Source organism: Hemicordylus capensis, chromosome 5, assembly GCF_027244095.1.
Source record: "Hemicordylus capensis ecotype Gifberg chromosome 5, rHemCap1.1.pri, whole genome shotgun sequence".
NCBI lineage: Eukaryota > Metazoa > Chordata > Lepidosauria > Squamata > Cordylidae > Hemicordylus > Hemicordylus capensis.
In genome coordinates this window covers 174,375,463-174,398,289 of record NC_069661.1, presented here as the reverse complement: position 1 = coordinate 174,398,289, position 22,827 = coordinate 174,375,463, and the positions used below count along the sequence as shown (strand labels likewise).

Genomic DNA, 22,827 nt, shown 5'->3' with positions numbered 1-22,827 from the left:
GGAGGTATCTTGCCGCCCCAATTACTCATAACACTATGGCGCCAGAGCAGGAAAGCGGCGGGAGGGGTAAGTAAAACCTCCTGCCGCTCTTAAAGCTACCCCCCATCCCAGTGTCGGACCGCAGTGTGGCGGTTCCATGCACACCCCTACATGGACACAATCTCTTCAAAAAAGGAACCCTCCTAAATCTACCCTTTAATACCACAGAGGGCAACACATCCATCTGGGCTAGCGTCAGGGCTCTTCTATGGGTTCAATATGTCAGATTATATAGATAGTTTATATACTCAGAATCATACCTGGAGGTGGGAATTGAATTGATCTGGGGGTTTCTCTTTCCCTGTAGGGCAAAGGAGAATCTTCAAGACAAAATAATTCATTGCTACTTGAGTCTAATCACTCAGGACATAGCATGCCCAACAAAGGCAAGGGTAAAGTTACATAGATGTGTTGAACGTGTTGATTATTGCTGCTGAACTGTTATCTCAAGAACAGGATGCCTTCCAGGTATATAGTTTATACATATCCAGTTTTGATGCACTCATTTCCTTGAGTCATTGCCAACAAAGGTGTTAATTTAGAGTGGGTTAGGAAATGCACCTGTGCTTACCTGTGTGGCTCTACTGTTCTCTCTTGTAGAAGGGAGGATTCCTTCCCTGATTGATTCTCCTTTTGAAGTGGGGTCTGCTCAACAGCTACTGGCTTCTCTCTGGAAAAAATGGGGTGGGGGGCGTCCCATTCAGTCGTAGCTATTCTGACCTTGGGGCATGTTAACCCGTGCTTTGCTCATGCTGAGCGACCAGCTGTGGGTCTTGCTAAACCCAGGCAGTGAAAAGTTCACCATAGGGACTACGGTCCTGCAGACTTCAACTGTATAGCCATTCAAAGTAATATAGATAAAGGGGTGCCGTCCGGGCTACCTCAGAATCAGGTTGTCTGGCAACAATGGCCACAAAGAAAGCACTGGGTTTGCAAAGGTTGTCGGGATAAGTGGTGCATTTTCTATGACAAGTCAGACTACAGCAAGCCCACAGAGGAAATGGCCCGGCCTCAAGTAGTTCCATTCTAAGGAACAAGGATTTGAATCCGAAGTCTCAGGGCTATTAAGTAGGTGGTTGCAGGAATTACCTGTAGAAGCTCATGCAGAGAGTGACTGAAGAACTCCGTTCCAAGCATGTCTTGGGCAGATTTCCCCATGGCCAGTCCACACAAGGAACACTCAAGCATACGATTTTAGCTCAGCTCAGCAGTTTTGGATCCCACGGTCTGGCATCCCAACATAGACTCAGCAGCTCAGTTATTCAGGTTTAGAGCAAAGGGTTTGAGCACAGGCAAGTGCTCAGCTCGCCAGGCTTCTGGGTGGTAGAAGCTTGTGTCACTAATCTCCCACACCAAATGCTTCAGACATATAGCACTGAGGTTTGAGAGCAAAGGCTTGTTATAGGGTTTTTTCAGCTGGAAGGTTTCTACTTAACATAACATAACATAAGAACAGCTCTGCTGGATCAGGCCCAAGGCCCATCCAGTCCAGTATCCTGTTTCGCACAGTGGCCCACCAGATGCTGCTGGAAGCCACAGGCAGGAGTTGAGGACATGCCCTCTCTCCTGCTGTTACTCCCCTGCAACAGGTACTCAGAGGCCTCCTGCCTTTGAGGCTGGAGGTGGCCTATAGCCATCCAACTAGTAGCCGTTGATAGACCTCTTCTCCATGAAGTTATCCAAACCCTTCTTAAAGCCATCCAGGTTGTTGGCTGTCGTCACATCTTGTGCCAGAGAATTCCACTAGTTGATAATGCATTGTGTGGAAATGTACTTCCAGTCAAGTCAAGTCAAGTTTTATTTAAGGTCCTAGACCAAACAATCCATATATATGTAAAAGGCTAAACAAATTTATAAGAAACTTTATAGATTCACATTGTACATCTTAAAAGCAAATTAGCAAAATTTAGCTACAGAGTTAAAAATTAAAACATCCTGATCAGAAAGTAGAAATTTAACAAGTTGTTCAGCAGATTGATCCATCTGTTTACAGACCAAAGGTCAAATTAAGTGCTCCCTCAATTGCCTATGTATTTTACAGGATAATAGAATATGCTTAATAGATTCTATTTCCCCACTGCCGCATCTACAGTAGCGTCCTTCCAGGGGAATTTCCTTTTATTGGTCCTAGATTTCCCGGCAATCAATTTCATGGAATGACCCCTGGTTCTAGTGTTATGTGAGAGGGAGAAGAATTTCTCTCTATCCACTTTCTCCACACCATGCATGATTTTATAGACCTCTATCATGTCTCCCCGCAGTCATCTTTTTTCTAAACTAAAAAGCCCCAGATGTTGTAGCCTTGCCTCATAAGAAAGGTGCTCTAGGCCCCTGATCATCTTGGTTGCCCTCTTCTGCACCTTTTCCAGTTCTACAATGTCATTTTTGAGATGTGGTGACCAGAATTGTATGCAATACTCCAAGTGTGGTCACACCATAGATTTGTATGAGGGCATTATAGTATTAGCCATTTTATTTTCAATCCCCTTCCTAATGAGCCCTAGCATGGAATTGGCCTTTTTCACACCTGCCACACATTGAGTCGACACTTTCAATGAGCTGTCTGCCACGACCCCAAGAGCCCTCTCCTGGTCAGTCACCGACAGCTCAGATCCCATCAGCATATACTTGAAGTTGGGGTTTTTCGTCCCAATGTGCATCACCCTACACTTGCCAACACTGAACCTCATTTGCCACTTTGTTGCCCACTCACCCAGTTTGGAGATTTCCTTTTGGAGCTCCTCACAATCAGTAAGGAACTTAGTGTGTTGAAAAATCCATAGGAAAACAGAAATAAAAAGGGAATCGGGGAAATCATCTGAGTAATCAAAAGTGCCAGCACAGGATCTAGACAAAATTTGTGAAGCAACAGCAGTTATTCAAATGGATCCCAGCACAAAAGTGCTCTTTTGTGCCAAATCTAATTAGCTGCCTTGTATTGACACTTGTCTTGGTTATGTGGTAGAGTGGGCTATTCCTGAAAAACTTGAACTCCTTTAAGACACCTTTTTTGCTTTGCTTGGAACTCTGGCCTCATTAGGCATGCGATGAATTTCAGATACATTACATTATATGAGGTAGCTTTGCACTGGCTCAGATTTTGCATGATACAGCATGTCCTGGTATCCAGCAGCACCTGTCTGTGTATCTGCTACAACTACAAATATGTATATACCACTTTTCAACAAAAAGTTCTCAGAGTGGTTTACATAGAAAAACAAATAATAAACAAGACAGTTCCCTGTCCCAGAAGGACTCACAATCTAAAAATAAACACAAGCTAGCTACCAGCCGCCACCACTGGAGGAGTTCTGCTTAGCCTTACTCAGGTCAGCGTCCAAAATTTCCAAGATGGGAGGAAGTCTGTCTAGCAATATTAGTGATTTACTCTTTCTCAGCTTAAAGTGTCTTTGGATAGGTAATTAATTAGGATCAAGGAAAGCATTATTCCTCTGATTATAATTAACCCTCCTCACCCACAAGTCATCTAGCTTTAAAGTATTCAGAGACTTCACAATTTTACGGTATCCTGGATGGGGAGTGGGTGGTGGAGAGTGAATAAATGAGGACTGGGGAATGCACACCTCATGGTATGCATTTCCCAACCCTATTCTGCCTTCAGAATCCCATATGGGATTCTCTTTAATGGATGGCCCTATTTTGCTTACAAACTGATAGGCATGAGAAAACATCCTGTTTTAAAAGAGGAAGCTTTATTATCTCCTGCCCCAGGGAATTCTTCAGCCTTCCAAGGATTTCATGACTACCCTAAAAAGTGCTCTACCTGCAGATCCCTTCAACTCTTTCATAATGCTTTCTTGGCATCCTCTCTGCTGCTACCTGCCACTGCTATTCCTGGAGAACTACTGTCATTGTGTGAACACATCTCTGTCCCCAAAGCTTGTAGATATTGTACTACGTAGTTTCCAGATGATTCCCAGGTTTGTGGGGTTTCATTTTATCATAACGTTTTCTGATGCTTCAACATCCTGGAAAGGAACAAATTTATATTCTAATTTTTAAAATTTATGTTCTTGATTCTTAAATAAAACTTCATTTATAAATGTCCTTTATTACAGAGATAATTTGTGTGGCAAGGTTTTTGGGTAGACAATTTTTATTTTATTTTAAAAAATATGTTATATCAGTACATTTAATATGTTGTATATCTGTATTTTTATGTAACAATTTGGGAGTGTGTACACCCCCTTCAAACCCATAGGAATAGTTTCACACCTAAAATAGAATATTGAACCTAAACATTTTTGTGTTTTTTGTCATACAGATAACTCGCTGTCTCTGAAGCAACCTCTTTAAGCTTTTGAGAGCCAAGTGATTCTTAGAGGAAGAGCCATTACATGCAAAAAGGAACAAAGTCCTCTTGGAAAATAGGGGAAAAGGAGACCCCAAAGAAATGTAAGTGGGTGAAGTGAATATTTCTTCCCTAGTATTTAACATTGTGATGTTTGTGCTAGAAGCATTGTTGTGCCAAGAAAGTTGACACCCCAACGGTGATGGTCACAATGTAGGAATCCAGCCCTGCTCTTCCTTGAACGTGAAGGTTGGAGGGAAATGGCAGAGGGTTGTACAGCACTTTTATACTTCAAAGGGAAAATAATACTTCTCTGATTCACTGGTTGTTGTTTTTTACAGAAAGTAGTTGTCTTTCTGTTTGGTGAGTTCAGACTTCCCACAGTAAGGTTGTAACGAAAGAAAAATAACAAGTCTTAACAAAAATGAGATAATGAACATTCATAATGAGTATTCTAGTGAAGGAGATGTTTTAGGTATATCTACCTAAATCTGCTTTCTATCTGGATAATGGTTTCTTGTCTTGGATCAGGCATGAGCAAAAGTGTGGGAAAGGAAAGTTATATGCACACCATTAGAGTAAGTTTAAATTAAATCTAAATAAAATTTAAAGAGGAACTGGCTTGATCCAGAGGGATACATGCCTAGGGTGAAATACTATCCAAATGCCATCAGCAGCTTTAATTTAAACTGCTCTCATATCTAATGCTCTGACTGCTCTTTGAATAGTGAGAGTTTAAAGTGGGGGTGGGGGGAGGGTTACTGCTTCCACATTTCACCACAAGTAGGTTGGCATTAAAGTACTATTCTGTTGACACAAAACTTAGTGCTCCAGAACTTGTCATGCCAAAATTCTTTGGTGAAACTTGTTTGTCTCCCCAGAAGGATCTACCAGAGGGATCCACCACATAAGCATCCTGATGATCCCAGTATGCTGAACAATGATTCTCTGCTGCTTACTACTCACTCCTGTAATACCCATTCAGGTCATTACAAGGTCGAACTAGCGGATACAATAAACACATAATCATCATTATGTGCTGTTTTACTCTTTAGAAATAGCCACAGCGGAGAGCTCAATTTAGTTTTGGGGTTGTGGTGGAAGGGGAGGTGGGGTGGAACTGACCTTTGTTGTTGCACTGTGTTTTTGCCAAAACTTACCCTCCTTAAGCTACTTGCCCCCAAAAGTTGCCATCCAGCAGATGATACCTTTGTAGGCAAATAACAGCTTGGGGGTGTCACTTTCAGAGGAAAAGTGTCAGGGATGTGCTCCCCTCCCTCATGCATTGGAGTCCTGATCTATGTAGGAACCTTTGCTGCAGCCATATCTGCAGAAATATCAAGTCCAGGAGAGATGATTTTATAATTAAAATGTAACTTGGTTTGACCCTGAGTTCACAGGGCATGATAGTCTCTTGAAAAGTAAGTTGAGGAACCCAGTGCTTAGCACTGGATTTCTGGAAGGTTGGAAATCTAGCCCTCACGTCCTCTTTATCTCATCAAGCTCTGTTTTACCTATGAAGCACAGTCTGTAACCTCCCTATTTGAGAAAGGATAGATGAGAGAATGGAGGGGGCATCTCTCTCACTTGTAGTGGTGACCCTAGGATGCTGAGCAGACTGTTCTGATGGAGCTTCTTGCACACAGAAGCACATGCCCTTCCTTAGATGCAAGAAAAGCACAAATGCAATTTGCTTCTCTATCATCTAAGGAAGGGGAGAAGGAATTCCAATTGAACAGACAACCTTTTCCTGCTGAAATCTGCTGCCTGGGCCTGGGTGAATGCCTTTGATACCAGAATTCCTTCTGAAGATTTTGCACATATTCCATTCAAAGGGAAAATTCTAAAGAATTGTGGGGGGCGGGCAGAGTTACGCATTTACATCCCTTCTGGATCACAGCCATTCTGTACTAGAAAGGGAGTAAAAGCCAATTGCTTTGCCAGTTTTTATATTGTTGAATTTTCATACTGTTCCCACAAGAGAATATTAATATTATGCTTGGCAATAAGCCCAGTCCTGTAGGTGAAGATGTGGGCACTGGAAAGAGGAAATGCTTTAATTTTGTTGGTGATCACTGGTGCTGAAACTTTCATCTCATCCAGAACACTGATTCTCTTGACTTTTAGTAATCTGTGTCTAATTAGTTACTATGTTTTGCTCCTAATGGAACATTTTAGATTACACAAAGAGACTATTTGCATTTTCATCTCCTAATCTGAACTAATAAAAAATTGCAACTAGTTAATATTGAGAGAAGTGATGTCTTCTAACCTCTTTATACAAAGCTCTCTAGATATACCCCTTAAATATTGTTCATTGCACAAGCATCCCACATAATTTTTTAAAGTTGCCCTTGTTTTTACTGTGTATTTATCTTTCAATATTTGGAGAACAGGTGGGACTTGGCCAAGTGTGTTGTACCCTTTGCAGAGAACATTACCCAGGGTTCATGTATTTGGGTATATGTATAATTATGAAAAATGTGTTGATAAGTTGAAAAGAATTTTCAAGGAAGAGGAGGAGGAGTGGTCTAGAGCAGAGTCAGGTCACTTCCTAGGCCCCTGTTAGGGTTCTCCCTAACAAAGTTGTTGGATGCCTTCTCTAGCTGTTTGATGTCATTTCCAGGTTCTGCATACTGGAGAGGACTACATCAAAGCCTTTCCTTCCTACCCAGTTCAGCAAGAGCTAAATTGCTTCTTTGTTGCCTGTGCTCTGCTCTGAACTTGCTGCTCTTGGAGCACAAGGGCAGAAGAGGAAACTGAGGAACTCTCATCTTTACAGATACTGGTGAGATGAGCAAGGCTCAGGAAATCCACTAGTCTACTTGTCTGTGATGAGTGAAAAATGATGCCTAATGATGAGTGAAAAAAGTCTATGTACCAACACAGCTCAAGGAGCCATCTGACCCATACATTTTTTTTTCTGGCTGGTGAACAGAGCCAACATTTATTGACCCCTGCAGATGAGGAATCTAAGACATGTCTGTCTTTGCATCCTCTGTATCATAGCCTGGCAGTGGTGCTGTGTATTGGGATGCATGGAGATCTATAAGCCCTTGCCGTACTTATTAGCCTGAAAACATTTAATATAATAGCGATTTCTGTTTATGTACCTCCTGTTGGTTCCTGTACAAATATAGACGAGATATGGCATAAATTAGAGGCCTTTATAGCCTCTATCCGAGCAGCTTTTGGGGGGACATCTGTGATAATGGCTGGTGACTTTAACACTCGTTTGGGTGCTGATAACAACACTCTCTGTAATAAATTTCATTACCATCCTGTCGATATCCCTATTCCATTGCCCTTGCTTACAAGGTACTCTAAGGACCCCAGGTCTAATACCCGTGGTTTCCCTCTCCTGTCCCTATGCCATAAGGAGGATCTCCATCTCCTTAATGGCTCCGTTATAACAGATTTTCCTGCTGAATTCTCCCATTGGTCTGGTTCCAGTCCTTCTTTGATTGATTATATGGCTATCTCACGTAATTTGGCTTCGCGTGTCAGCTCTTTTCAGGTGGTTCCTCACCCGGAAAGTGACCATTCTCCTCTTGAGCTACGCTTATGGTTGACTGGCTCAATCCATTTGGTGGAAGGACAGCTGTCCCATTTAGAATTGGAGCATGGGCCCCTCAGAGCTAAATGGACAGAAGAATGCGCCTTTCGTTTCTCTGCAATACTGAATTCAGACAAAGCTAGCGGTTTGCGAGAGACAATATTAGCCCCACGTACCATTCAGGAGAGGAATTCTACTCTCTCCAACTATCATGGTATTTTGGCTCTTTTACTTCCTGTGCTGGTTAAATCTCGTTCTCATTCTAGTAATCACCTCAAGGCTCCATCCAAGCCGTGGTTCGATCTTGACTGCCTGAATGCAAAAAGGGATTTGGTAAGGGTCTTTAAAAGCCAAGGGTTGCTGATCCCTTGTTAATCTCTAAGCAGGAGATCTCAAAAAAAAAAAAAAGATCACAATACAAACAGCTAATTAGAGATAAGAAATTTAAAGCCGCCAGAGAAAACTGGGCCAAATTAATTGAGGCAGCTAGATCAAAGAACCAAGTTATCTTCTGGAGGCTGATCTCACCTGTAATGGGCAAAGCTTTGTCCTCCCCCTTTTATTGTATCTCAGCTGCTGCCTGTGAAGAGCATTTTCGTTCCCTCTATAAAAGGGTTAGTGGGATGGATGTTAATATCATCAATGAATTAAATAATACTGTGATTCTCAGTTGGGACCCTGTATTGTGCCCCGAAGTCGAAAGGCTTATTAAATCTTTTCCTTTAGGCAAGGCCCCGGGAAGCAACTTTATTACTATTGATGCACTGCGGTCTAATCTTGATTTGGTGGGTACCCCTGCTTGCTTCTCTCTTTTCTTACATCTACGGTTAATATCCTCCGTGATTGGGGTGTAGCCATTATTATACCCATTTATAAAAAGGGCAACAGGGATGACCCTAAAAATTATCGCCCAATCAGCCTTCTAAACGTGATTAGTAAGATCTGTGCTAAACATCTATTTTATAAATTGGTGGATTGGATTGAGACAAATTATGTTCTGGCCCTGGAGCAGGCTGGCTTTCGGGCGAGCCGGTCTACCCTAGAGCACGCCTTCACTCTACAATTCTTATCTGAAAAATATTGTAGTAAGCCAGCTTCCGGACTTTATGTTGCCTTTATTGATCTTAAATCCGCATTCGATCTTATATCCCATGAAAGGCTCTGGCATAAACTGTGGGATCTTTCGATAGACAGAAGGTTGCTATTATTGATTTCTTCCTTGTATGAAGGCGCCTTTCTGAAAGTTCGCTGCAATGCACTGGGGTCCCTTTCGACTGCGATACCTACATACAGGGGCGTGAGGCAGGGTTGCATCCTGGCTCCTTTATTATTTAATCTATACATTAACTCGGTGGTCCCTTTCGTATCTACACCTTCTATGCATCCTCCCAAAATAGCAAATAAGCATGTATCTATCCTTTTATATGCGGATGATATGGCAATCATGTCCCAAACCCCAATTGGTTTGAGACGTGCCTTGGGCCTTCTTTCAAAATTTTGTTCCCAAGAGTTCATTGAGATAAATTATGAAAAAAACTAAAGTCCTAGTCTTTGCGAAATGACCTAGGCAATATTGTTGGTCCATCAATGGTCATAGGGTTGCACAGGTCAACTCCTTTAAATATCTAGGAGTGGTTTTTCATTCATCAGGGTAACACAATGCCCACCTCAAATCTACTTTGTTGACAGCACAGCTAACCACTAATCTAATTACATCTTTTCATTTCTCGAGGGGGGGGGTTCTTATATCCCTGCTGCAGTTAAACTATTTGTATCTAAAGTCCACCCTCAAGTGTTGTATGGAGCCCAAATAGGACCTGTTACCAACTTTACGGCTTTAGAAGCCCTGCAGTCCAAATTTCTGAGATCTATATTGTTAGTCCCCCGATGCGTGCCTAATGTTGCGTTAAGACGAGAGGTGGGTATGATTAGATTGGAAACTTGTTATTGGAGGAATAAATATTGGTTAAAATTTGTCTTCTCTTGTGTAGGATTGGCCCCCCTTATTAAGACTGATTGTTTCAGATTCAAGTGGAAGACCCAAATTATTGATAAATTGGCTCATTATGGTTTCTCTCAGGATGAGATTATCAAAATGGGATATGATCGAGCCAGGACTCAGATCAAACAACATATCATGGATATGGAACTGCAGGAAGAAGTTGCTTCCTTGCCTAAGAATGTCTTTTTGGGGGATCAAATGCTTAACATCAAACCAGCTAGCTATTTGAGCCTAATTACCATTCCTAAATTCAGACGTGCTTTGACGCTCACCCGTCTAAATGCGCTTCCATCTGCTGTTATGGAGGGAAGATATTGTAATTTCTATAGGGACGCCCGCTTAAGATTAGTGTCCCCTTTGCTGCAATGTTTTCCTGGGCATTTGGATGACTTTTATTTGAAGTATTTACTGTCCAGTCTTGATGATGACCTAATCAGCAAAATGGCTAGGTACGGTTATATCATTTGTAACATCCACTTAGGTTTTCAATAATGTTTTGCTTTCTCTTTTCCATGATTTTTGTTTTATGATTGTAATGGAGGGTGCTCTGCTCCCTTTGGCTATCAGCAAGATCTATCTGGACTTCACCACATCTGCCTTAATTCTAACCTGTTAATATTGCATTATAATCTGTGTGATTTATTATGCTGAGTTTCTTGCAAGTATGTATGTTTTACTAAGTATTGGTCTATGACCGCAATAAAGAATGATGATGATGGAGATCTATAAAATGTTTAGGGCCTTATGCTTCAACCACTAGTTGGCTTTCTCTGATCTAGACTGTCCATAAATCTTTGTGGGTAAATAGCAGCACTGATCAGGATTAGATAATTGAAGAATTCTAGTTTGTTGTGGTTTGGTTTGTGTATTCTGCATGTAATACTTCTATGGTAGTATTTGTTACAAGTCACTTTCCACCTGTTGACCTGGAGTTAGACAACAGAAATGTTGGTTAGGAGCAGTGTTCACTCTAAGGTGTGTGTGTGTGTCTGTGTGTGCGTGCGTGCTCACACTTTTTTTGATGTCTGCTCAGTTATTTTTAGATCCCACTCAGGTTGAATCAGGAAGGCCCCACTAGAATGCACATGCACACACACTGCTGTGATGCTGCTGCTCAGAACAAAACTTATTCCACATCCACACATAGATGAAAAAAATTAGAGAGAACACTGGTTAGGAGGATCTTTATATCCCCCACCCTTGAACTCTAATATTAATGTATTTAAATATATGTGTTTCAGTGCAAATTTCTGTAGATGACGTCTATAATACACTATGGAACATTCATTTGTAGTTTACTATAGTAGCATTTTATTTGTGCTTCATTCTTTTTTTGTGTGTGGAATTGCTTCTGTTGTATTAAAGAATGTAGTATTATAACACAGAGGGTATAGATTGTTGAATAGCAGTAACAGTTCTGACTGGGTACCTCGATTTTCTTGGGACTGTTTGGGTAGGAGGAAATGAATAATGGCAATGCATTGTATGTTATCTAGTTTTTTTCACACTTTATAAACATGAATGAATTAGGCACCACATCACCCCCCTGTAGAGTGTTATTAAGACAGCTTAAATCATTAGCAATGCTGCAGCCGAAGAATGAAATCTCCTTTACAATATGTTAGCTCAGCTGCCTGTTCTGCCCTTTATGCAATTTACTTAGTGCAGTTTCATTTGCATTAATTTCCACATATTATTGACTTACAGAAACTCAAGGCTGTTCTCCATATTACAGCTGCCACATGGTAGGCACTGTAAATCTATCAACATGACAGCTATTTTTGTATGGTAAGTTGTTAGTGTGCATTGACATACTATATTGACTGGGCGCTTTGCATCAGCCCCAAGTAGAAGGGTTTGTTTTGGCATGGTGAAAAGCACCCAGTTTGCATGGCAGTTGCTAAGTGGAGTGATTCATAGGATTTTCTTTGTGTTGTCTGTAATGTGTAGAACAGTCCTCATGCACTATAGTTGAACTTTAAGTTGAACAATGGTATAGCCGTGGCAGAAACCTTACTTTTCTGAGACTCTTTCATTTTTCAGTCCATTAGCTACTAAGGATTACTTTCATTAAATTCAGAGAACATAAGGAGGACTCCTCAAGTACCTTTAATTTCCTCACTGAGGCATCTGCAATACAAAGAGTACAGGTGTAGACAACAGGTGTAGTCCCTGTTGAACTTACTTCGGAGTAAAGGTTCCTACCATGTTACCAAGAAAGCCTGTTTGGGGATTCCCAGCAGCACCCATGTACCTGATTTGGAGCTATAGGCTTGTAGTTCTCATTTTGTCTCTCTGAATTTATGGGATCTTGGGCTTACCATTTGCTTGCATGTGCTAACTCACAAGGGTGTGTCACTTGGCTGGTAGCATGGGGAAAGGTAACTCCAGGTCAAGTCTAACTCGTTATTATAAGAGGACTGTTCCTCTCCTCTCCTCTCAGATTTCAGAGCAGGTGAGAAAGCCAATGTACACCCAAGTCAATTAAACGTTATTCTTGTAACAGGCATAGCCAATTCATCCCCTCCACGTTAGCACATTTCAAGCTTATCACCTTCCAAGCTTATCACCTTCACAGGAAGGAATAAGATAAGAGGTAACAGGCTCATCTCTCTAACAAGAAGTATTAATGGTTGGCTCAATACTTGGGTGGTATGTTTGTTAACACATTCCTATCAAGGTCCTTTCTGCATATGAGATAAGATGCTGATGGGATCTGAGCTATCAGTGACCGACCAGGAGAGGGACGTTAAACTAACTGGCCTGTGATTCCCCGGATCGCCCCTGGATCCCTTTTTGAAAATCGGTGCTACATTTGCTACTTTCCAGTCCTTCAGTACAGAGCCTGATTTCAGGGATAAGTTATATATTTTAGCAAGGAGTTTGGCAATTTCACATTTGAGCTCTTTGAGGACTCTTGGATGGATGCCATCTGGCCCTGGCGATTTGTTAGTTTTCAGTTTTTCCAGACAGTTTAGAACATCCTCTCTTGTCACTTCTATCTGACTCATTTCTTTAGTCTCCATCCCTGAAAAACCTGGTCCAGGAACAGGTATATGCTCAGTATCTTCTGCCGTGAAGATGGACGCAAAGAATTCATTTAGCTTCTCTACAACCACCATATCCTCCTTAATTATCCCTTTGACTCCTGCATTGTCTAATGGTCTAACAGCTTCCCTGGCAGGTTTCCTGCTTCTGATGTATTTAAAGAAGTTTTTATTATTCTCCTTGATACTTTTGGCTAAATGTTCCTCAAACTCTCTTTTTGTCTCCCTTATTGTCACCTTTTGCCCCCTTACACTTCACTGCCATACTCAACTTTAGTTGATTTTTTGTAATTTTTTGTAATTGTTTTATCTGCCATAATCAACTTTAGTCTGCATTGTTAAAAAAACGTTTTCTTTGGCTCGGTGAGCAACTAAAGTTTCGAGAAACTACTAAACTATGTTTCTGAAGTAAAAAGTCATTGATTTGCAAAAGATTACTGTAAAGAGCAGTACAAAATATTCACATAAAAGGTGGTTGTCTGTGATGATGTCTGACCTTGAAGATGAAATATTTTTCTCAATCATTCCTTCTGTTGCTGATATTTATATGAAATTATAGGCAGTGGAACTGTTTTGTTTTACATTAAAAATCTAGAAGAAAACTTTTAAAAATCTAAATAAATATGAAGGTATCTATATCTATATAATTCTCCTGGGTGTGCCTTGGAATGTGTGTCCCAGTGCCCAGCTGATTGGCTGGGTGGTGGACACACCTGATTGGATGAGGTGAACCCAGGAGGATTGGTTGCCACGGTGGCAGTGGGCCCAGCCGCGGAGGCCAGAGGCAGTGGTGGGCCCAGCCATGGAGGCAAGACCCAGGAGGTGGGAAAGAAAGTGGGGAGGGGGGTAGAAGTGGCAGTGGGGAGGAGAGGCGGCTGGGCCCGGAAGCGGAGACTGGGGCAGATGGTGGTGGGGGGGGGGAGGTAACCGCCAGCCCCAAAGAGCGCACAGATGCTCTGTGTGGGGTTGGCTAGTAAGTAAATAATTTGCTTGAGTCTTAATGTCTTGTCAGTTAAGCAGTGGAGGGGGCCAAGGTGGGGGCACCATTGTTGGGCTGTGCTTAGGGCATCAGTTGCCCTTAATCCGTCCCTGCTCAGACCTATTCACCTCATTGTGCTTGTAGAGCACACCCAGCAAAGTTTGACCAGGACAAAATGTCTTCTTTTTTCTATCACATATGTCAGCCTTTTCAGCAGAAAGGTGTGGTCAACATTTGGCTCCAGGGCAAGATGTGGCCTCTTTCTGACCCTGAGACCAACAAGCGCTGTGCTTCTCTGGATTTACCCATTGCATGTACCCATTGCTGTCTGGGCAACAGCTATATCCTCTTTCTGTGCTTTGGCTCTCAAGCACATCCTGCTTTTCACCTCCACACTGGACCTGTTCCCTGGGCCCAATCTGTGCAGCGTGCTTGGCTGCATTGAGAGACTGGTCCCCTGAGATCAGACCTCCTTTGGACTTTTCCTGGCTCCCTGAGTGTCACTTGGTTCCCCTCTCCTGCATTCTGCCTTCCTAGAGGAAAGAGGTCCCTCGACATCAGTCGAGCAGCAAGTGTCCAAACACACCACCGGAAAGGAAGTGAGGTATACAAATCTCTGCTCCTAAGTCTTTTGCTCCCCCTTTTTCCTGCTCCCCTTTAAAGTTGTTCTCTAATACCATTTCTCTGGTCAACCTTGAGTTGATTTAATTCGGATCTTAAGCCAAGCACTTCTTCGTGAGCTTCAGACCAAAATGTTTGTCCATCATCGGCATCTTCTTCAGCATCTGTCCCTTTTCCAGCACTGTTCTGTAAGGTGATGATGGCCGAGTGGCAGCAGCCGGCCTCATCTAAACCAGTGAGAAGCTATTCCAGGAAACATTATACCCTCAATCAGGAGGTTAGTTCTCTTTTGGCTATACCACGTATTGATGTGCCTGTGGCACAGATGGTTTCAGGGACTCTCCTGAATATGGAGGGCCAAGAGCAATTAAAGCTACTGGAGGATAGGAAATGTGATGTTCTCCTTAGAAAGGCCCATGAGGCCTCCTCAGTTATTATTAGGGCTGCCACTACTAATTGAATTTTTGCCTGGACTTCTATCCATTGGGCAAAGGAACTGGTCACTCTAGTGCCTCTTGAGGGTATGAAACTATGCCAGGTCATTAATAAGATGGCCAAGGCAGCAGCCTTAATGGCAGACTCAAGTCTTGACTCCATACAGCAAGCATATAAGGCTATGGCTTTGGGGGTCTCTGTACGAAGATCCCTCTGGTTGCGGTCTTGGCAGGTAGATACCAAGTCACAGTTAGCTCTCACCTTGGCCCCGTTTGCAGGCACTAGTTTTTGGTCCGGCCCTGGATCCGGTATTAATGGAGACAAGGGATAACAAGGCTAACTGCTCAGGCCCGGCTGCAAGCGGTCTTATATTGGCTTGAACTTACTAGCTGTCCCCAAGGGTTAGGCTCACTAACTTTGGTTGATGATTTCTGTTCCACTTGGAGGAGGAATATACATGACACCCTGGGTAATTGTGGTCTCTTGGAGCAATATAAACGATCATTAAATTATGATCAGGCAAAAAAAATCATTACACAGAGGGGTAAGACATAGAAAAGCAGAGTGATCTTAGCCTGATTGCTTCCAGATATAATTAGCTCAGCTTTTCAAATTACCCAAGGCCAACTGTGTACCTTACACATTTGCCTACACCCAGGCTGAGAAGGGTCTTCTCTCAGGCCCGTTTTAATGTCCTCCTTTCAGCTGTGTTGGAGGGCAGATTTCGAGGGATCCCCTTGGAGGAACGTATGTGCCCATGTGGAGCTGCTGAGGTGGAAACATTAACCCATACTTTGTTTAGCTGCCCTTTCTATGATATTGCCCGTTCCATTCAGATTGCCCCCTATCAAAAGAAACATTTGGATTGGTCTAAGGAACATTTTATTGTTTATTTTTTAGGAGATAGGCATGAAGAAGTTACCCATGGGATTGCTTGCTTTTGCTCAGAGGCATGTAAAATAAGGTGTCTGCAAACTGGTTTTTAAATTTTTACCTATGTTATTGTATTGTATTGTATTGTATTGCTCTTTGCTGTAGTGTTTATTTGGTCATTGACCATAAATAAATGAGTTCCGTTCAGAAGGCAGCCATGCCTTCCACTAGAAGGGATTTTCGGCTAGCGCTAAAGGTTTACATTAAGTGCACAGAGGACATTTGTAAGACGGATTCAATGTTTGTCACTTTTCAGCAGGGTGGATTTGATTTAAATCAAACTGATTTAAATCACGATTTAAATCACTAGCAGGGTGGATAAAAATAAAAAAAATCCGATTTAAATCAAAAAAATCCGATTTAAATCAAAAAAATCCAATTTTTTTGATTTAAATTGGATTTTTTTGATTTAAATCGGATTTTTTTGATTTTTATCCACCCTGCTAGTGATTTAAATCGTGATTTAAATCGTGATTTAAATCAGTTTGATTTAAATCAAATCCACCCTGCTTTTCAGCCGGCGCCCTTGGGTCAGAAGGTATCCAAGGCCTCCTTGCCTGGTTGAATAAAATCCTGTATATTACTGGCCTACTGGGTTCTTAACCTGACTTCTCCAGAAAGCTTGTTAGCACATTCTACTCGCAGCACTGCAGTGTCTGCGGCTTTTTCAGCTCATCTGCCTCTTCTGGACACTTGTAGAGCTGCTACGTGGCCATCCGTTACACCATTTATCTGCCATTATAACATTTCCGCTTTTTCTGCTGAGCAGGCAGCCTTTGGCCGTAGAGTGCTTCAGAAAGTTCTGTAACGCATTAACTAAACAGAACTAAGTTAAAATGGGAAACTTGAGCTTACTGCTCAGGAAGGGTGACTGATAATTGTTGTTTAGTCTTCAACAAAGGGTTTTAATTTAACTGCTAAAGTTATGACTAAAGTTGACACTTTTTGTCTTTTCCCTCAATTGTCAGGGCTGTATGTCTGAATGACAGTAATTTTTTGACACTATTTCATGCAACCTTCTAATTTGTATAATAAAAGTAAATTAGAAGAAGCTAAGGAGTTGACCTTGTGTAGTTCAATAAAGGCTGTAGTACCAACTGGAAGAGAAACCAGACATATGTGAATACAAAACTGTGAATTCTTAAGTATTTTGCAAGTAGCATATGTTTTAAGGCAGATTTAGTATTCCAGGAACTTTGGGAGCTGATGGCATTGTAAATATTTAAGGTGATTTAAAAGGTTGCTATTCAGTGTTTGTGGGGGATTAAGTGCTTATATTGCCCTAGGATATTTTTTGTTTTCCTTCAAACAAAACTACTAAATGCAAAAATTGTGCTACTGCAGCATTTGGTTAGCACAGATATTCACAGACCTAAAACATGGTACTGGAATTATACCTTTCCAACATGTACTTAGCAGTGTTGCATTTACAGTACAACTGGGCATCTGTGTGCCTTACGAAGCTGTGCTGTCTTCGGCAATAATGCAGATGGATTGCTTGAGGATATATGTGGGAAGATGGGGACAAAAGCTGATGACACTAACAAGTGACTGCCTTGCTTTTGAATGCCTCATTTTTTCAGTGCTTGTGGTAGTGCTATTTAGAATAAGCAACTTTTAATATCCAGTAGCACTTGCCTTCTGATGCCAAATGATAACTCTGTACCTCAGAATGGAAGACAGTTTATATTGCAGTTGAATACAACACAATATTTTTAGGTATTTGATAAAGAAAATATTACTGATTTTTTTTTCTTATCACAAAATATATTTAGAAAAATGAAACTAAGCAATTCACCTTAGGAATTTGAACTCCAAGTTGCAGTCAAACTGGCTATTGTAGTTAGGCACTGCAATATGACTTGGATAACTATACCCAAATGCCGTGGCTTGTGTATATGGATACTAGTATCATCTCAAAGAAGGAATGTGTCATGGTAGTGGAAAAAGATCCTTGATAGAATGCCTGAAAAACATTTTTCAGTATTAAAATTGATGAAGGAGCATGTCATTCTTCCCAAAAGGCAATTCATCACTTCTACTGTAGTTAGTGAGGACTTCAACAGAGTAGGAAAACATAGGAGAGACTTCAGAAAAAAGATCCTATATACTATGCAATGTATAGGAAGTTAAGTGGACCAAATAAAAATGATCTTAATGATGATTTTAAAATCATAGATAGGAATATCGTTTGGAAGATTATTAAATGAATTTAGGGGGAAAGTTTGCTTTTAGAATGATTTGTTTATATAGCCCAGTGCTATGTATTTTAGTAAGTAGTTGTATGGGGACTAACAAGCAACAGACTAGGATGGATTTATTGCACTTTCCTTTTATAGAGTGCTGCTATTGCTCTCTTGTCACACAATATGCTCTGCACTTTTGCAGCTCTGTATTTCCCTAGAATTAGGATATAGGATAGTTTTGATCCTAGCACTGCGGACTGGACTGTCTTGTCTTGTAGACAATATTTGTTTGAAAACTAAGACACTGTTGGAATAGTTTGCAAATATCACAAAGCTATAAAAGCATGCTAAGAATTTTTAAGTGTAAATAAGTATGCAAAAAATGTAAAACAATCTGTAAACACTAGGTACCAAGTCATGTAGAAAGGAACAGCATATGTCCTTTTGAGAGTCTTATTAATGCATGAATCACTGAGAATCAGCCTTCTGGCTGATTCTGGTATAATTGTGTGCCCCTACCCCCACCCCAATGCAGTTCCTGTATTAATGATCTTGAAAACATTTATATTCAAGAAAGATAGAGAAAAAAATTAGCTCTAGAATACAAATAGGGTATTTGTTTTGTGGTATGGAAGCCAAGCACAAAGTAGTGTAGAGAGCTGAAGAGACAAGTTTTCTCAAATAATCATTTGTTTATTAAAAATTGTTGGAACCTTTTGAAATTTGATTTCCATTTTAAAAAAAGTGTTGCTATGAGTTTTCCCATGTTCTGTATCAAATAGTACAATGATTTGTATCTCTGCCTTCAGGATTATTCTAGCAGACTTTGGCAATAGTCTAGCAGAATCAGGTTAATGTGACAGAAATAATAGGGAAGGGGACTGTAGCTCCATGGTAGAGCACATGTTTTGCATGCAGAAAATCCGTTATTCAATCCTTGGCTTCTCCAGACAGATCTGAGAGATACCTGTCTGAAACCCTAGATAGTAGCCTCCAGTTCGTGTATTTTTATTTATTTCTTTATCAAATTTGTACACCACCACAAACTTTCATCTCTGGGAGGTTAACCACAGCATAAAACAAGTTAAAAACATATACAAAAAAACTTAAAACAATTTAACAATTTTAAAATAAACCAGAGATTAAAACCTACAAATATTTTAGGAAGCTGAGAAAGCTTGGGTGAAAAGATGGGTTTTCAGGTTTTTTAAAAAAAAATTGGCAGAGATGGGGGGGATCGTATCTCAGCAGGGAGCACATTCCACAATCTCAGGGCAGTAGCTGAGAAGGCCTGTCTCTGTGTAGCCACCAAACGAGTTGGCGGTAACTGGAGACGAACTTCCTCAGATGACTTCAGTGGGCGGTGGGGCTCGTAGTGAAGAAGACACTCTCTTAGATACCCAGGGCCTAAGCCATTTAGGGCTTTATAAGTTATAACTAGCACTTTGTATTTTGTCTGAAAACGTATTGGCAGCCAGTGTAGCTTCATCAGTAAAGGAGTAACGTGGTTTCTCCGAGATGACCCAGAGACCAACTTGGCTGCCGTATTCTGAACCAAGTGAAGTTTCCGGACTACGTACAAAGGCAGCCCCACGTAGAATGTGTTAGAGAAGTCAAGTCTGGAGGTTACCAACAAATGTACCACTGTTTGAGGTCATTGATCCTGAGAAATGGGTGCAGCTGGCGTATTAGCTGGAGCTGATAGAAAGCATCCCTGGCCATTGCCTCAACCTGAGCAACCAAGGACAGGTGTGAATCCAGAAGTACTCCCAGACTGAGAACCTGTTCCTTTTGGGGAAATGTGACCCCATCTAGAACAGGCAGATCAAAATCATCTCAAGAGTTCTGACCCCGCACAATATGTACCTCCGTCTTATCTGGATTCAGCTTCAGTTTATTCTCCCTCATCCAGCCCATTGCAGCTTCCAGGCAGGCATTTAGGGAGGATATGCCATCACCTGAAGAAGCTGGCATGGACAAGTAGATCTGGGTGTCATCAGTGTACTGGTAACATCCAGCTCCAATATCCCCTGATGATTTCTCCCAGCGGTTTGATGTAGATGTTAAAAAGCATTGGAGAAAGTACGGAGCCTTGAGGGACACCATACTTAAACTCAGATTTCGAAGAGCAACAGTCTCCAATCAACACCATCTGGAATCTGTCTGAGAGGTAGGAGTCGAACCACTGTAAAACAGTACCTCCCACCCCCAACACCCTCAGACATTCCAGAAGGATACTATGGTTGATAGTATCAAAAGCCGCCAAGAGATCCAAAAGGACCAACAGAGTCACACTTCCTCTGTCCATTGCCAATTGGAGATCATCCATCAGGCTGACCAAGGCAATCCATTTCAAACTGGTTTTCTGGTGGGCTATGAGGCCTCATATCCTGCCAGAAAACCAGTTTGAAATGGGTCTAGATAATCAGTTTTCTCCAAGACCACCTGGATCTGAGAGGCCACCACCCTCTCAATGACCTTGCCCAGCCATGGGAGGTTGGAAACAGGCCCATAATTGCTCAGCTGAGGGAACTAATGCAGGCTTCTTTAGAAGAGGTCTAATGATAAGATAAGGAGGAATCCTGCCCTCCCTCAGAGAAGCATTTATGATTTCCACCATGCTGTCTACAACAGCCTCCCTGCTAGATTGAACAAGCCATGTTGGACAAGGGTCAAGAGAACAAGTGGTAGGCCTCACTGCTCCAAGCAGCTTGTCCACATCCTCAGGACTACATTACTCCAGTTCTAGAAGAAATGTAGGGGCTATTCTCACGACCAACAAAAATTGGGCTAGCAGAGGCTAGCCCGATTTTTGTTGGTCATCAGAACCACTGGGCTCGCAGCCGAGCCCGGTGGTTCTGGAGCGGCTAACCTGCTCGAGAACCCCTGGCAAAAAGCAGGTTTGCGGAGCGAGCGCTCCTGAAAACATGCTTTTTGCAATCTTGAGTAGCCACGCCTTCGCGCCGCGCCTACTCATGAGTAGGCCCCCAGCCGGGAGGCTTAAAAGCAGCCTCCCGGCTCGGGGGTCTCCCCAGTATGCCCTGCACGCTCGTGCAGGGCATACTGGGGCTTGCGGGGGCCACGCGGCCCCCACCCCCCGCCAGCTCCGTCTCGGAGCCGGACTTCATGTGGGTAGCTGATCCGGGCACCCAGGGCTCCCTGCCCGCTCGTGAGCGGGGAGAGCGGGCTTAGCCCGCTCTTCCCGCTCACCAGACAAAACCGGGTCTCACTGATAGTGAGACCCGGTCCCCATTCTCTTCAGGTAGCCCTGGAGATTAACCTGGCTTCTGTATTTTGTACTAATTGCAGTTTCTGGAGTACATACAAAAGCAGTCCAACATAGAGCACAGGTGGGGGCCACTTCGGCAAAAACTCTTGGATGTGAAAGCCACTTCCCACTCTGCTGACAGTACTGTGCTTTCCCCAGGGAACTGGGAATTGATTGATTGATTGAGTGAGTGAGTGCTGTCAAGTCGGTGTCAACGCTTAGACCATATAGATAGATTCTCTCCAGGATGATCTGTCTTCATCTTGGCCTTTTAGGTCCCTCACTGGTGCATTCATTTCTGTTGTAATCAAATCCATCCACCTTGCTGCTGGTCGTCCTTCATTGTAGTCCTACCAAGTGCTAGTCTGTGGTGTATTTCTTGTCTATACTGTGCCTTTTTGTTGTTGTTGTTTGTTGTTGTTGCAGACAGGGATGGAGCCCTCTCTTAAGATTTCTATGAGAAAATTGCTGGGAAGGGCTACATGCATGTGTTGCAAATGGTACAGGAGCTCAAAAGGGCTTCATTTATCTTAAAGGAGCCATACTGACATTGGGCAAAGTGCCAATGGGAACAGTTGCCTCTGGATGTGCGGGGGAGAGGGGTGGACTGTGAAGAGAATTCTGCTTTGGCCAAATCTTTGCACAGGTTCAATAAACAGTTGGTCAAGGAACCACACTTAGGCTTGATGGGGCCTTACAATGAAGAACACCATCTTAGATTTGTCTGGTGGTGTTCTCATTATCAACATTTACAGATATCAGTGTACAAGGTATAGGTACATTATTACTGTATTGTATTGCAAACTTATCTAACAGATTACTTTGAAACATAGTAGATTGGGTGATCAGAGCAGATAGGTGCATGCAAAATAGAAGTTTGGGTGAAACCTGTTGAGAGGAAGGCAATGTCAGATCAGCAGTAAAAGAACTTCACCATTTGGGTTGGCCTGTAATGGAGAGAGAGCTCTGTTAAGGTTTGTAATAATGGTCCTACATAAGAGGATAAAAGAAATATACGGAAGTGTTGCTAGAGTGTTTCATTTTTAGTGTTTGCATTAAAAAGAAAAAGAAAAAAAGAGCTGAGAATAATTAAAATCTAAACCTTCTTCAAAGTTGCCTTATTAAAGAAGTGAATAGGTGGCATGGTTTCTAATGCCTGCATCCAGAATTGATTCTTGATTCCTAGAGGTTTTTTTTAAATCAAAGACAATCTGAACAGCAACCAGTGGCTGAAAGATGTGGCTATGATTGTATTAAGATTAGAAATAAATAATACATACTTATACTTCAGGAGTAGAAGAGATTATAAGAAATGTAGTTTGTTATGCAGCCTTCTCATTATAATGTTCAAACAGACCTTTCCAGAAAATATATTTCACAAAAATCAAAATAACAGGCATGATACAATGAGACTTAGAGCAAATTAATTTTCTTTTATTATATAGTAAA

The 22,827-nt window shown here is 41.9% G+C and overlaps 1 protein-coding gene across 11 annotated transcripts in view; it reads left to right on the top strand.

Moving 5' to 3' along the window:
• FOXP2 (forkhead box P2) overlaps positions 1-22,827 on the top strand; it is a 727,796-nt gene that overhangs the window by 115,917 nt on the left and 589,052 nt on the right. For 7 of the 11 annotated variants that reach the window (XM_053252200.1, XM_053252222.1, XM_053252214.1 and 4 more), the window contains exon 2: positions 4,325-4,455. The exons of 1 other annotated variant lie outside the window; for it this stretch is intronic. The gene's annotated coding sequence lies outside the window, so the exon portion shown is untranslated. Of the gene's footprint in view, positions 1-368; positions 508-4,324; positions 4,456-11,616; positions 11,698-13,759; positions 13,779-22,827 lie in introns of those variants that run through there. 3 more of the 11 variants (XM_053252202.1, XM_053252201.1, XM_053252204.1) reach the window with 3 other exon arrangements.